The sequence below is a fragment of the Ambystoma mexicanum genome, chromosome 6q, assembly GCF_040938575.1.
Source record: "Ambystoma mexicanum isolate Mex_15411 chromosome 6q, UKY_AmexF1_1, whole genome shotgun sequence".
Lineage (NCBI taxonomy): Eukaryota > Metazoa > Chordata > Amphibia > Caudata > Ambystomatidae > Ambystoma > Ambystoma mexicanum.
Window position 1 is genome coordinate 1,075,971,752 of NC_090937.1, and position 16,868 is coordinate 1,075,988,619.

The 16,868-nt window shown below is 43.5% G+C and overlaps 1 protein-coding gene across 4 annotated transcripts in view; it reads right to left on the reverse strand.

Moving 5' to 3' along the window:
• The window catches only part of CRACD (capping protein inhibiting regulator of actin dynamics), a 983,102-nt gene that overhangs the window by 608,873 nt on the left and 357,361 nt on the right, over positions 1 to 16,868 (reverse strand). The gene's annotated exons all lie outside the window — the stretch shown is intronic.

Below are 16,868 nucleotides of genomic sequence, written 5' to 3' on the forward strand. Positions count from 1 at the left end.
GCTAAGGGTTGTGGGAAAAGACATTAAGAAGACGCGCGACCGGAGTCGCCAGCAAACGAACAATTGGTGTTTCTCGATTGAAGACGACAATGCCCGCATCCGCTACCGTTCGTACTGAACTTTTGGACAAAAATGTGACTAGGAGAGACAATGAGCAGATATGTATGGGGGCCCCGAAAACGTTTTGTTGTCTACTGGTGATAATCACGGGACTTTTAGTAACTGTTGGTTGTGGGTTTTGGTATTTGGAGAGAATGTACCCTTTGAATGATTCCCTACCTGTTGAAAATATAACTGTTGTTCCCACTCCTTCTGTGCAACTACATACCTTGTCACCTAGAGATCTTTTGCATAGACGGAATTATCGAAATAACACTCTACTTCTAATTATGAATGCTACCCATGCAATCTTTAACAGAACCAAATGTTGGATCTGCTCGCATTTACCGCAACATGGGGATAAGGGGCTAGGTTGGTATATTCACCCTTTACCTTTGACAACTGCTTGTTATGCTTCACTTAGAGCACTGTTCTTTGGCCGATGGAACAATAGCATCTCGGGGAACTTTGATGGCACTAATTTGAATAGTTTGGAGAAACATGTTCTGACTCCCCTGGGATGCTCGCTTTTCGCAAATAGGAGTAAGCTCAATATTGCTTCTATTAGGCCTTCTGATAGACTCGTCCTTTCCAATCTTTGATTTCCTTTAAAATGGCTCCGATAGGCAATAAGGATGCCGTGCCTCCTTCTTATACTGTTAACCATAGCCCTGATTCAGTTTCTTTCTGCATACAGAGGAATGGCACCCGGTCAATGGGAGATTTTAAAGGTTGTGCTAACGTTGCAAATTTGACTGGGGAAGACAGACCTTTGTATGTAGGCGAACCTATCTATTTTGTTTGCGGTAATGTAGCATTTCCATGGTTGCCCAGGGATTGGCAGGGAACTTGTTATCTAGGAATCCTGTTACGTGGGGTGTTTATAGTAAGTACTGTAGAAGATTCGAAGGCTCGTCCACGGCGGGACGAGAATGGCGACACTCCAGCACAGGTTTTAGGAGATGTAGCGAAATTATTCCTTCCATTCTTTGGGCAGATAGCGAATTCCGAGGATATCAGGAAACTAGCGTGAGTACTGGAGAGAACCATCAACCGGACCACAGATATACTCTATAATATGACTTTAGAGCAGAAAGCGATCAGATTGGTAGCGCTTCAGAACCGGATGGCATTAGATGTCATTCTGGCTGAACGTGGTGGAGTATGTAAACTAGTGGGGTCCGCTTGCTGTGTTTTCGTACCGGATTCTTCCCCAACTATTTTTAAGGCAATACAGAATCTGCACATTCTTAGTTCAGAAGTGCATGTTCCCGAGGGAAATTGGGATCTTAGCGCTTGGTTCTGGGACTTCTTGCGGTCTTGGGGTTGGAAAGTGCTTTCAGTCTTGCTGATTATTTTGGGAATTCTGCTATTTCTTTGTTGTTGTATCCAATGTCTACCAAGTATATGTTCAATGCTAGGGGGATGTTGCGCTCAGGCGATAGGTACAATAGGACATAAAGTGTATGCCCCGGATAAAACCTCTAAGGAGTATGTACTGAAAGAGATCTTAGTAAAAGATCTAATGGCGATAGATATTTCTGACAGCTATTGAGGGTGTATGGACGATGACACATGGGGTCTCATTCCGACCCAGGCGGTAAGTTTCCGCCCGGGGTCGTACCTTTACCACCATGGCGTAAACTACGTTTACGCCATGGTGGTTGGCGGACTTACCGCCCCATTCCGAGGTTGGCGGGGCGGTAAGTCCACAATCCCCATTTACCCTTCCCCATTCCCATTTTTGCCCCATAGGGCATAATGGGAGTGGGGAAGGCGTTAATTACGCCACCGTAAATTACGGTGGCATAATTAACAACAAGGTCCCTCAGCGCCATGGATTTTAACACCTGCCAAAAGCAGGTGTTAAATCCTCCATGGTGCTAAGGAACCTCGGAATCAGGCGGTAAGGGTCGGCGCTGTTTTTGCTGCCGTAAACCCCTTACCGCCTGGGTCGGAATGAGGCCCATGGAGTTATTTGCAGGGAGATCAGAAGTAGTTTAGCACTTGGCATAGGCCAAAAGGAGGGTTTGTCAAACTAGAAATTATATCGTGCCTCCTATTGCTATGAATATATGTATATTGGCCTACGCCAAGCTGGTAACAAGCTGCTTATAAACTACATGTGAATAAACTCGCATTACAAGGTCCTGACCTTAGAAACCATGTAAACTGTCATTTTGGGTCAAGCCGCCATTTTAGGTTTTCTTGCTCTATAAAGTCACCATGTGAGCTAAAATGGTAGCCTATGTTATTCAGAACAGAACTCGATTGTCATGACCTCTGTACAGCTAATGTATAACTTGCCTGCAGGCCACTTGTTAGGGTCATGAGCTGAGACCTTGTCCTTCTGCAGACCTGTGTGCAATGGATTACCTGTATCACCGAAACTGATCTATAATTGAATGAGAACACCTGCTTAACTATATTGTATGAATTAAGTCCCGCATTGTAATGTTAGGCCTAGAGCATACATTATTACCATTTCTTCTTGTTAATGTATAAACCTAAGATGAACTAGATTTGACCTGGCAAGGGACCCTAGAGCAGTAACTTATTTATGGAATGGTTAACCCAAAGGAGGGCTGAACAGCAGGCTTGAAATGTATAAAAGCCTGACTCTTTCAATGAATATTTGCACTAACTGAGCACACCGAACCACGCCGGAGTTCGCTGTGTTGTACTGAGGGTCGATAGCTATCTGAATTTTGTTCTGTTCTTTTGTAACTGGATTCAGTATAAAATAAAGTACTTTGTATGTTCCTTTGTAACCTGTGTTTGGTGTGTTTCCTTTTTGGTTACCCTGCCTCATATTATTTCCTTGTTTTCACATTGGAAATGCCTTTTGGGTTGGTCTTGGCCTTCTTAGCATTCCAAAAGGTGATGTTAAAGCTCCTTCACTGTACACTTCACATGCAGTGCTTTCAGGATGATAACCTGATAAGTGGGAGGATCCTGAAGGACCACACCCATGTGTTGGAAAAGGTTAAGGGCTTCTTGCAGTTCGGGGTCTTGCCCTTGAGAAGGAGGTGTAGGAGTGTAGGAAAAGAGTGGCAGATTTTCACCAAGGGTGTACGGCTAGTAGATGCCATAAAGAATATTGAGACCCCACCAACAAAGTGGAGTTTAGATCCATACTAGGAATGATGGAGTTTACCAGAAAGGTATAAGGAGTTTTGCTGATAAGGTGACTGGAGTGCTGATGAAAAGTAGAGGTGTGTTTGTGTGACGTGAGGTGTGTGCCTCACACCTTTGAGGCCAGAAACAAGGAAATTGATATCTCCATTCCCCTGGAGCAAGTCATTATAATGACTGATGCTAGTGATAAGCAGCCAGGTGCTGGTCTATGCATGTCCAGGGGCAGGAGGGGTGTTGAAATTGGGATTGCCCACGCCTCCTGTGTTTTGACGGGGCCAAAAGAAAAGGTACTCTTTGATTGAAAAGGAGGTCTTAGCTTGTCACTGAGCTTTTGAGAAGGATCTGAATGTGGGGTGAGGAGTAGGAAGACAGCGCAGTATCACCCGTAGGCTTATGGAGAGGTTGAGAGAGTGAACGGGTGTTTACGGTCATTCGCAAGGCAGAGGAGTCTGACGTGATTTGGAAGGAAGCCGTCTCAGTGAGAGTTTGTGCACTGAGATGATATCCCCACAGGATCACTGGGGTTGTTTCCTTTGAGATAATGAAGGGGGAAGGGTAATACCCATGTTTGTACACTGTGGTTGGGGAATGCAAAGAAGCTAAATATGGATGAACAAGAGTCGTGAGAAAGGGTGGAAGTTTACCAGAGAGGGTCCAAGATGCGCTATGAAAGCAAGAGAAGTGCACCCACTGTGCAAATGTGAGGGTCGGTGACAATTTGAAGATGAGGAAACCAATGGCCGCATGCAATGTGCCAAGCTTTTTGGGGATCCCATGGCCATTGGGCTAGTATGGAAGGGTGTTAGGCAGACCAAGTGTAGAACCTTGGTAGGGCAGGGAACGTTTTAGCACCCACAGCACGACCATGATGCATCTATCAAGAAGAAAAAGAGAAAATAGCAGGTGTGTTGTAGGGGTTTTAGGTAAAAGGCAGTGTGTTGGTCAAGTCCAGTAAGTGGCAGAATCTTAAGAGTGTGAGGTGCCAGCAACACAGGAAGACAAGGTGTGGGTGAGTGTCAGTTGGTGGAGGTACTATTGTTGGAAGGCGACATTTTTAATTAGAGGGACGCATAACCCACGCATAACTACATACTCGTGTTTGCTTCGCCATTACAAATGCCATCGCTCAATAAGAAAGCAGATTCAAACTGGCTGCACCAATGTCAGCCAGTCCAGACATGCAATAACAGTTTTTTGAGTTTCTTTACCGGTCATGCCAGTACAAAATGCCTTGCCACAGTAAGAGATTATAGTTAGAATGGTTGCACCCACATATGCTAATATCTAGCCACTCAAGAATGTGTATCATGCTTGCTTTATCAAAGATATCCAGTAAAAAATGCCATGCTAGACCGGCTGCTCCCAAATGGCAGTCTAGCCACGTAATAACGCTTATCATGCTTGCTTCATATCATATATTGATTCTCAGTAAAACAAATACCATGCTAGACTGGCTGCACGAAAAAGCCCAGTCTAGCTATGTTATAGCACTTATCGTGCTTACTTTATCATTGATGCCCATTAAAAAGTGCAATACCATAGTATCCTCATCCTTTCCCCTCCTCAGCCCCCTTCCTAAATCAACACCATGAACTAAGACACATTCACTCAATTCGTTCATTTACACTTAGCATTCATTTACTCATTCAAATACGTACCCATACACAACACGCACGCACTCACTGCCACCATTCATCATACACTCACTCATTCACATACGCATACATGCATATATACACACCCACCATATATTATAAAGCTAACTTTATCTGCACCCCCTGCTCAGCACTCTGCTTCGTCACGGGCACCTTCTATGGCCACAAAACCCCTCTGGCGCGCAGGAGTAGGAGCAATCCCAGCCTACTGTCCCAGGCTGTCTGAATGTGAGGGGAGGTGCTGGAGCACCCACTACCACATTCAGAGGTTCAGTTCCGCAGCCTGCATCCCCAGTGGGCCAGGCAAGGCAGAGGAACGGAACACCTCCGGCCTTACATTGTCCATTGGACATCCACGCTGGGGAATTAAACTGTCAAAGGAAAATCATGTTTCCCTTTGACAGTTTGCTCCAGCCGATGAGTACTCCCTCTGCTGCAGCAAGCAGCTGAGGGAGCGCTCAGTTTTTACACTGGGCTGGTGCGGCTCATCCATAATGGGCAAGGGTACATGGCCATTATGGACGGGTCGTCCTTACAGGTACCTGATGGACAGCTGCTGCAGGGACTTTGTCTCTGCACCTATATAAAAAAATACAGCATTTGACAAGTACGTTTGTATGAGAGCCTACTTCACAACAAACACGTTGTTTCATTTGCTCGGCAGTAGGCTAAGCACTTATTCCTATTTTCTGAAATGGTTTGCTGCAGAGTGTGCAAAATCATCACAAAACCGTCTGTATTTTGTCTCAGAGTTGTAGCAGGGCTATCAAGCTTCAGTAAAACAGTGTTTATTTCCAAAAGCAAGTCTGCCAAAGTGTTCAGCCTGCCTCTGTGTGTTTAAAACCAGATTCACTGCATGATTACGTTGTATGAATTTGGGTATTGAGCATGGAGGGGGGGAGGGACCACATGTGCTGTTGAATGGAGTGACAGGAATAATCATACAATCAGAGTGTTCCTGACCCTGCAAACATTCATTCAAGCAGACATGACCTGCCAACGCCTTGCTGTGTTGAATTTTCATCCAATCAGGGTCTGAGTGATGCTTCCATGCAGGATAAACCTGACTGGATGAATGCACAACAGGACAGAAGCACTACGCCAAAAAGCTGTAGCCTTACATAAATACTAAAAGCGAACGCTGCTGGATTCTTTTGGCTACGTAGGAGACTTTGCCACCTTTAAAACATAATCCTTTTCAGTGCTTTTGTGTTGTCGCCCACATTTCACCTGCTTAAATATTAATCCTGTTAGCAGTCTGTTGTAGCGAAATAGCACACTGTAGAAAGCAGCTTGGTTTTAAACGATCTTGTGGCTGACCTTGTGAATCCGAGTCAGCCTTTGAGAGGGAAAGTCGAGAGTGCAGTTTCATTGATCAGAAACTGAACCTTGAGTTGTTTTGGCTCCACACTAAGCGATGGGGAACATCTCTCGCTGATCAATAATGCTTCGTCTACTGAAAAGGCGTAATTCAAGATGCTGCGAACAATTCACAGAGGATGCAGCTTCCAAGATTAGTTTCTGATGATCGGGTCTGATCACCTTCATGGTAGAGGTGAGCCTTTTTTTAGTGGAAGGATACAACAATAGCAATTCTGTTTGTTCCCTGAAGCAATTTACTAGCGTTATGAAGTCTTGGGAGGATAGCTCAGGGGCAACGTGCTTGCCTTGGAAGCGAAGGTTCGATTCCCGGGTCCGTGCTTAGAAACCTCTGGATATTAAGCACGTTATAAATAACCTATCACATCATGTCAAAAACAGAAAGGCCACATACTCAAAATAGGTTACATTTGCTTCTGGCTTGATGAATATTTTCTTCACAATTCGTCTTGGCTGGAGTAGGCTCCTTTTTATTGGCAACTAGTCCTGGGTTATATAATAATGGTTAACAAAGGTCTTCCCACCCCTAAAGAGAGAGCACCGCATGCACTAAAAAAAGCCATTATCTGGGTTTTTTTTTCTTCCGCGAGGTGATTATTTGGTTCACCGAGCAGGTGGGATCTATGTAAGTTTTCGTTTGGCTACCTCTTGTGAGTTATTTTGCAAACTTTGGGAATAGGGTTGGCATTTGATGTCCCCTCCTTTTATGCAAGTTCTTCCAAATGGATGTCACATGAGCGATTTTGACTTTTGACACATATTGGAAGGAATGTTGATGATCTTGAATGGATTGGTCTCTTGCTACTTACATGTTGTAATCTCTGTTGTGGTCCCAGATGGCATTCATCTTAAAGACTGCATCATGGAATGTCCATGGTCTTAACTCTCTCTGCCAGAGAAAGAGGTTCCTTCAACTTCTTCGAAGCCTACGGCCACTGTTGTTTTCTTTCAGAAAACACATTTATTAGTGCCTGATCAAAATAGGTTGAGATCTAAATTGTATCCTGTTCAATGTTTTCGTTTGTGGATACGGAAGACAGTGAAAAGAAGGCCGGTGTGCTCAACAGCCCACTTAACTGTGGTTTACTGAGGAGCTCCGTGCTCCACACTTGCAGCGCAGACAGCTTGCATGCAAACAGAGACTTTTGTATATTCTGATGGCGAAAAATGCGCTGTCACTGGCCACGATGCAGTATCACCATGCTATTAACAACGCTAAACAGTCTTCTTATACCTCTCTGATTGAGACTTCTCTCAACCATTCTAAAGAATTATTTAAGGTTGTCCACTGATTTTCTTCATCAGCCCCGGTCTCAGTTCCCGCCTCGCAGGATCTCAGTGACACTTTATCACACTTGTTTGTGGATAAAATTAACACCATTAGGGCCAACATTGGCTCTAGGCTCTCTTGTGGGTCTGCTCCCATTTTGTCCCCTTATGTCTCCCCTCATTGTGGCTTCTTGGTCTGTTTTCCCCTTCTATTCCTCTACTGATGCTGCTGCTTTAGTTTCCAAATTAAAGTCCTCCTCCCCCCGAGACCCGATCCCACTCAATATTATCAAAACCATTGCACCTTGCCTCATTCACCTTCGGACTAAAGCGGTAAATTTCCCCTTCTCTACAGGGGTGGTCCCGGTCTCTCTTAAACATGCCACAGCCATTCCTCTTCTGAAAAAATCCTTGCTGGATCCTTTAATCCCAACTAACCTATGGCCTATCTCGCTTCTCTCTTTTGCTATGAAGCTTTTGGAATTTCTAGTCTGCCCTCTGCTCACCACCTTTCTTAAAGATTGTTCTTTCTTTCACTCCCCTCAGTCCGGTTTCCGTCCGGAGCATGGCACTGAGAGTGTCCCGGTCTTGGTCATGAACGATCTAGCATGGTCCCGTGATAAGGGCGGCATCAGCACGTTACTGCTGCTTGATTTATCTGCTGCTTTTGACACCATCGATCATGGGGCCCTGCTTGATCTCTCCTATCTGCCGCTTTTGACACCATCGATCATGGGGCCCTGCTTGATCGCCTCACAGGGGCCAGTCTCTTGGGTACCGTCCTGCACTGGTTCACTGCCTTTGTCATGGACCATCACCAAACTCTCTCTTCTCCCCCTTTTCTTTCTCAGGTGACAGACCTCATCGGTGGTGTCCCTCAAGGGTCTGCTCTCTCCCCGGTCTTATTTAATTCATATGTTCAACAGCTGACCAAACTGATCTTTTCTCACGGCTTCCTCTGCTATTCTTATGCAGATGACACGCAGATCTCGGTCAATCTTGACCAGTCTATTCCTGATTCGGTGGCCAGGTTTCATGCTTGTCTTTAGGCCATGGGGGAATGGATGCAGAATAACTGGCTCACATTGAACGGGGAAAAGACTGAGGTGCTGGTGGTGGGCCCTCCCAAGGCTTCATCTTTCTGGACCGCTGACTTCTGGCCTCCCTCTCTTGGCCCTTTTCCGATACCTGTTTCCATTGTTAAAGACCTACGGGTAAAGCTTTCTGCCTCTCTATCAATGGAACCCTAGGTCAGTGCTGTTTGTCAGCAGGGCCACTGTCAGCTCAAACTTCTTCGCCAGGTTCTTCCTTTCATTCCAGTCCACCTTCACGGCCGGATGGTCTCTGCACTCGTTTCCTCCTCCATTGATTATTGTAATTCCCTTTTCCTCACCCAACCGGCGTATGTGTTACAGTGTCTTCAGGTTCTTCAGAACTCTGGTGTATGGTAGGCCGCACTGGCTTCCGGTGATCAAGCGCATTCACTTAAAATCTCTGATCCTGGTCCGCCATGCCTTTTATGGTCTAGGTGCAGAGTACTTACAGGTGAAGCTTTGGCCCTATTACCCTGCTCGTGCACTGCGTTCTGTCGACGCCTGAATTCTGTATATCATTTGGTAAAATACAACCTCATTGGGGTCGCTCCTTCTCCGTTGTAGCGGCTAGTCTTTAGAATGCCCTACCACACTCTCATAGGGCTACAGCTAACCACCTTGCCTTTCGTAAGGCTTTGAAGACCTTTCTTTTCTAAAAACAGTTCTCACTAGGAGCGCCAAGATGTCTTTGGGCGAATGCTGCGCTTAATAAATGTAGTTCAAATCAAATCAAGGTTGAAACCTGCTCACACTGCACACGAGTGCGTGCAGGGGCTGACAGGCCCGACCTTGGAGGTCCCAGAAGATGAAGAAGCTAACGTGGAGGGGAAGGTAAGTGTTTGTGGGTGTATGTGTTTACCTGTGTATGTATGTATGTAAGTTTGTGTATATGTATGTTTGTGTGTGTGTAAGTATGTGTGATGTGAGGGGAGGAGCAGGAAAGGTGGTTTGGGGATGTGAAACTCCCCAATTAAAAGTGTGAGAGGGGATGGGCAGTGTGTGGCCGTCGGTGGTTTGAGGGGTAAAACCCCCCAAAATTGCCACTTTTCCACCCGATGAAGGCCACACCCAATTGTCCTAATAAACATGGCCTTTTTGGTATGAAGACTTCAACAGGTGTTATTTAGACATAGAACCAATTTTTTGCTTCCTCTGTGTCAAGAACTAAGGGTCAGCCATCATATTAGCCAAGGAGATGGGGCTCAAAGCTAATCTTCCTTTTAGAGGCTGACAGGGATGACTGCTAGGTGTCTGCCTTGAATTGGGAAATATGATTAACAAGATAGTATCCATCGAATGAGCAACAGAACCCCTTCTACAGGGACATTTGTCAAATGGTAGCTGGCATCCAGGTGGGTGAAGTAATATTAGGTGATGACTTTAATGTTATTTTAGATTAGAATCAGGATAGGCCTAATGTGAACCCAACTGCACCTGTCCATTAGTCTTTAGCTCTTATTGATGCTATCATCGATCTAGGCTTAGGAGAGATCTGGAGCCTTAGACAACGTTCAGAGCGTGATTACACACATCATTCCCATGTCCACAAAAGTTACTTTAGACTTGATTACTTTATGCTTTCGCGTTCCCGTAGATTCTAATATCTTCATTGGATCAGTATTGGACTATTCTCCTATTTCTATCATTATGAATTGGGGATTGCTTTCTGGCAGTTAGTTCTGCTCAATGATCCTCTTCGTTGAGATCCTACCATCTTGCAGTCATTACCGGAAAACAGATTTCACATTTCTTCACTGATAATGATTTGACCAGATATCACACGCCAACCCTTGAGAAGCATTTGAGCCTGTTTTGCGTTGCATTGTGCCTGCAATGCATCCACATTTAACAAAAGGCAAGGGGATGTCTGGGGGCGACACTGGATGGCCTTACAGCACTCCACAAAAACAGTGGGTTCCCAGAAATATCTTTACAGTTAAAAGTCACAAAGGCAAAGTTCTCAGCCATGGATCAAATTAAAGGCATTATACTGTTGCAACTTAACTTCCCTCTTGGGGGACCATAAGGGCTATTCGAGTACCGCCGAACCTCGAGGTACAATTTCTCTCTATGTTGTTCCAGTACTTCAGTGCCATGTGGAAGCTCCACATTCAAATTATCTCCAGCAAGGCCCTTTTTTGAGTAGAATGCTATCCTTCCAAAAACAGCAGATGTAATCCGCAAATCCCTGTTTCTCCCCATTAGAGAAGCTGAAGTGACTTTGGTAACTCCGAGGTTACTAAAGAGCCTTGTCAGGACACCCTGTCCATCTTGTTTTATAATGAATTTCAACATATTTTAACTCCCCACCTGACTCAATCAACAGTTTCCATGATTCTGATACCATGACTCAGAGGTGAATATTTGTTGTCTCTCATACAGAAGCTGGGCAAGGATGCCAACGCACTACCATCTATCGCCCAATTGCCATACCAAGTTATGATGCCAGAATTGTCTTACGAGGTGTTCATTAATTCATTGCTGAGCTCCACTGCTCTCCACGTTTACGGATTCTGATCAATCAGGCTTTATCATAGTCAGATAGGCACAAGACAACATTTGACAAATGATTGTTATTACTGAGGCAGCCCCACTTCAGGGCCCAAATCGGCGACACCAGAGGTACTAGGCAGTGCCCTCTACAACCCCCGCCCCAATAATTGCTCTATCTATTGAACCGCTTCCTCAAACTATTAGGGATGGCCTAACACGCTCTGTCACACACATAACATTTAGTTTTTCCCTGATGATATCAATTTCTGTTATCAAAGACCCCTTGGCTTTTCCATTCTACACCTTAAAGAGGTGCTCAGCCGCTTTGCATTGGTGGACGGATATCGCATACATTATGACAAGTAGAGTAGTTTAAGCAGCACCCGGAATGGTGACTTCTCTTACATATGAAATAAAGTACCCCCTACTGTATGTTATAAGGATGTTTGCAAGTCAATGAGAAGTTCCTTTATATGGTCACAGAACCATGAGGTGACTTGCAATATCCTTTTTGCAGATGGTATAGGGTATTTTATTCCTTGTAATACATGTTCACACATTGTCATCCCCCTTAATACCTAAGTTAAGAGAACTTCCATTTGCTGAGCCAGATAAAATGGATGCAGACTCTGTTTGGATTTTAAAAAAAGCTATTATGCAGCTCCTAATGTGTTGCAGAAAAATTGTTTAAGCAGTCTAATAAAAATGCATTATAAACATTTCTTCATTTTGTGCTTCAAATACATTTTGTTGGATTTGCAACTGGATTTAGTCGACTTTTGTTAGATGGTGACTTAATACTTTTGTTTGAAGGGATGAAGAGGTTCTTGATAATCTGAAATGCTTAATTGAGGCCTTTTTTGTGGAGAATATAGGCTCGGCGGATATATCAATGGTCTGGAATAGCTCCAAGGCGGCAGGAACTGATTAATTGGACTTCTCCCTCTAGGAAGTCGGGTTTGGCGGAATTGAAATTGTTGGAGGATGAGCTCAAGCGCTTGCAATAAAAGGTTTGAGTTCACCAGGGATATTGAGGACAAATTGAAATTGAATAGGGTCTAGGATGCTTTGAAAGTTAAAGTCAATATACAGGTGGAAAAAGGATTGTTTTATATGAAACAAAAATACTCAGAACATGGCAACAGGAGTGGCAGGCTGCTGGCAAATAAGCTGAAAGGTATGACTGAAAGGTCTTATGTACAGGGCATGGAGAATGCACTTGGTAATACAGTGGTGAAAAGGGCAGGAATGTGTGACTGTTTTCGGTCCTTTTATGAATCATTGCACACTGAGGATGTTTTTCCATCAAAATCGGACATGGATGAGTTTTTTTGGTAAAAATTGAAATTTCAGAAGGAATGCCTTAGATGCTCCGGTGGATGTTGCGTAGGTTTTGACAGCTATAGATCAACTTAATATTGGCAAGTATCCATGGTTGGACGGATTACCGGTGGAGTTCTTTAGGTATTTTAGTGTCCAGTTGGCTCAATTTATTGTGTAAACTATATAACAGTTTTTTGCTTAATGGGGTCTTATACCCCTCCATGAGAGAGACTGGAATTACTCTGATTCCCAAGCCAAGTAGAGACCATAAATAGTGCAGTAATTATCAGCCAATCACGCTGCTCAATGTCGATGGTAAACTGTTAACCAGAATTTTGATTAATAGACTGGATTGGTATATGGAAGATCTCATAGATCTTTCACAAGTTGGTTTATGAGACAAAGGTTTTATTATGACAATATCAGGACACTTGTAGATGTCTTGGGTTCTCAGGAGAGTGTGCTTGCAGACACTAAGTTAGTCTTCCTGGATGATGAGAAAGCTTTTCAAAGGGTTAATTGGGAATTTATAGAATAATCTTTGTTAAAAATGGGGTCTGGCGCTGGTATTTTGAAGGCGGTAAGTTGTTTGCATTCATCTGTAACTGCACAGATCTGGGTGAATGGTGAGCTCTCAGACTCTTTACCCCTAACGAGGGGTACTAGACAAGGGTGTCCAATGTCACCTTTTCTTTTTAACCTGGCTTTGGAACCATTTACTGCCTATATTAGACAGGAGCAGGGTATCCGTGGTCTACGGGTAGGTGGTAGAGAGATTCATGTGTTGTTCATGTGTTGTCGTATGCTGATGATTTGACTGTAATCCTGACTTATCCAGGTGAGGGTAGTGTACTGTTGAAAAATATGTTTGAGGCGGTGGGTCATCTGTCGGGTGATAAACTTAATTGGGAAAATAATAATTTTTTTTCTGCTCACTTCATCGTGTTCAGGGGGGGATGTTGCATTGTGGAATTGTAAGTGGACCGATTACTGTTTTAAGTATCTGGGGATCTACCTAATACGAGATTTAAAAAAAGATTGTAGAATTTAATGTAAATTGATAGAGGTGTTAATAGGTGATGTGAGCAAGTGGAGACATTTGACATTTGACCTTGAATATTTGGGCTACGATTAACACTATTAAGATGGTGATTTTGCCAAAAGTGCTTTATGTCATTCAGTCACTTTCATTGAAATTTCTTAAAAAGTTGCTGCAGAAGATTGATTGAGTTTTTCAGGATATTTTATGAGGGAATGTGCAGTGGTAGAGGATTCCATGATATGTACTGGTGCATAGTGTTCGAGAGGGAGGTTTGGATACCCTGATCTTAATTATGATCAGAAAGGCTTCTTGCTTAAGAAAGGAGGGGACTTTGACGCTGCATTTGTTGATGATTGAGAGAGATGTGTTCTCTCCGTATGTATTGAGTAATGTGTATTCAATCATCTAGACCGACGCCCATTCATCAATGGTGGTCCTAGGTGTGGGATGCTTTAAAAATGGACAAGATTTTTGCAGCTATGGAAATGGAAATCAACAGATATGTAACCATGTGACTCCTGTTTATGGGCTTTGTTAACAATTCCAAAGATTTAGCAGTGACGCATAGCCCCAAACCTTTGAGCAGTGGAGTAACTTTGCTGAAAATGTTGGGGGGGACATGACATCTGAAGAAAAGGTGCCCCAGCCAAATGAATGGGGACAAAATGGTGTTCCATGAAAGTTGGGGGGGACAAACGCCCCTGTGCCCCCTAAAATTACGCCCATGCCTTTGAGCACTATTAAAGGCTTGTTTGTGTTTCCTGTAATTGATCGAGGAGTTAGACATCAGGTATGTCTCGTTGAGGATTACCTGGGGGTATCCAACTGGCAAGTCAATGATCAGACCTTTCGTTTGTTCTGTGCCATTTGTATGACATCATTGAAATGTTTTCTGCCTTGACGCGTGCATGCAAATCTTCAATGAAATCTTAAAGGGAAAAAAGATAGGTTTCACGCCCTGCTCCATTGTGTATTCACTGTAAATCCATTTGGATTATTTAAGAGCTACATTGAGTTTGTATGAAAAACAAAATACGCTTTCCAACTAAATATAAGTAGAGAAAATGTATGTAAGATGCAATATTGACAAAAGCAAATGTTCCTAGGTGCACTTCAATCAGGGGCCACCAATGTCATCATTCTTAAAAAACGTAGGACCTGGGCATTTGTGTCAACTTCAACCCTATCTCCTGCTTCTTATGGCTGCCACTGTGCTTAAATGTGTGCACCTAACTTGTGAAGTTCAGCCTCATCGCAGAGCATCCCTTCAGCTTTTACCTCCACAGAGGCAATTCTTTCACTGTAACATTATCACATGGAACCTAAATATGCTCAAAGTCTGCAGTCTTTTAACTATGAATCTTGTTGGGTGACTCCCTCTACCATAGGACCATGCGGGCCTCTCTTTAATCCCTGTCTTTCACCACAGCTACTACATCAGGATCTATGCAGAGCTCCCAGAGAAAGATGGCGACAAGCGACAAGCACGTGAAAAACTCTAATGCCCACCTCATGTTTAGTCTGGAGCTCTCAGAGCACATGTATCCAAGGAATAAGAATTATGTTTATTGACCGTAAAGTTCAAGCTCCTGTTTTTAAGCCACAAAGCGAGCGGCATGGCAGAGATTCAAAAACTGTGGAAGAAGATACAGACAGATCGGAAAATCACAACCATTGGACCCAGCATGTTGACGCCTCTGGTCACTCCTAGATTTAACCAAAAGAGGTTTGGAAGGAAGCGACCAACTGTGATGACAGAGAAGCATTAATATTTTAAAAAGGGCTTTGAATCCTTCCATTACACAACAAATGGTTCCATACGTTAGACCTCAAGTATTGCATACAACCTCTGGCGTGTTCGCAGCGTGGCGTGCTATTTCTGGTAATCAGATGGCAACATGTTGTAGTGTGTTTCACAGGTGCATGGAGGGGTGCAATAAACTTCTCAATAACATAGCAATATAAGCCATTGTGTAATGCCAATTTATATAGAGCAGGAACCCGAGAGTGTCCAACTATGCATACTGTTTAGTCAAGAAGGTCACCATGAGAAAGAGAGCAGATGACTTGTGGGGCTATGCAAGAGGGTCCTGGGGGCTATATTTGTCTTTTAGGATCTTAATGAAGACCTGTTGGGGCCCATACAAAGATGCTGGGGTCTGTGGGAGGGTCAGTTGGTTGATAGAGGAGGATCTATTGGGATCTATGTAAGGGGTTTTGAGGGTATGACAGGAGCATTTGGAGAATATGTGAGTATCTGCCGGGTGCTATGTGAAGATCTGCTAAAGACTGTTTGAGGGTCTGTTTGGGCAATTTGAGTCTCTTTTAGGGGAGATTAAGAGGGCCTATAAGGAACAGTAATTGCTAGGGCTATATGATGATCTGTAATGGGTTATGTTAATTTCAACCAGGGATGATGTCATCATTTGCTGGTGGCTATGTGAGGGTCTGATAGGGGCTATGAAAGGAATTGAGAGAATGCTGAACGTAGAGGAAGGATGGGGTAACTAACACGTGCATCTTTCTACTGTAGACAATTTGAACATGCTGTGTATTCTAAACATCCTATCGCTTTATGCTCGTGATGTATGACTTCCACTGGGAGGAATCACATTCAGATAAGCCATGGACATAAAATTCACGTTTTCAACATGACGTGGTTGACTAAAGGCCACATGGATGACTCTTAAAAAGCATCTGCCTGATCATTGAAAAAAATACATTAAAAAACACAGTTGCATTGCCCTGATGAAGACAAGACCTTGATTTAAAACAAAGAAAGAGTTTATATTTCGAAAACGAGTACGAGTCCGCATTCAAAGCATTGCGGCAAAGAAAAGGCTGGCATTGACTCAACACAGCCGCAGTGTCCTGCTGTAAAAGAAAGTTCTTAGTAACTTATAATAAGTATTATATGTTGGATTTTCTCACTGTAGTGGAATACATTGTCAGAGTGGTATCGGTGAATTTGTGATTAGCAATTGATGAATTGATCTTATTGTAATGTGGTTTTGTAGATGTATGAATAGTATGTTTATTTTTGCATTGTACATTTATTTTCACCTTTGCGCATGCGCGGTCACTTTAAATATTGTTCTGCGTTGTCAGCATGAATAGCATGGGTGTTTTTGCCTTGTGAATTTGTTTCCAGTGAAATATAGCCACTGTCACTTTAAACATCATCTGTATTTTCACATTGGATATATTAATGGAACCCCACTGGCATTTCAAAAGCAGTGTAATAGATCTGCAGGAGAAAGTCATACAATGGGGCTCATGTTCAATGAGGTGCAATGTAAGAAAAATGCATAAAAACCTTGTGTGAAGCTTTTATGCATTTTTCGTACGTCACACCTCATTTTCAAGTATTTGAAT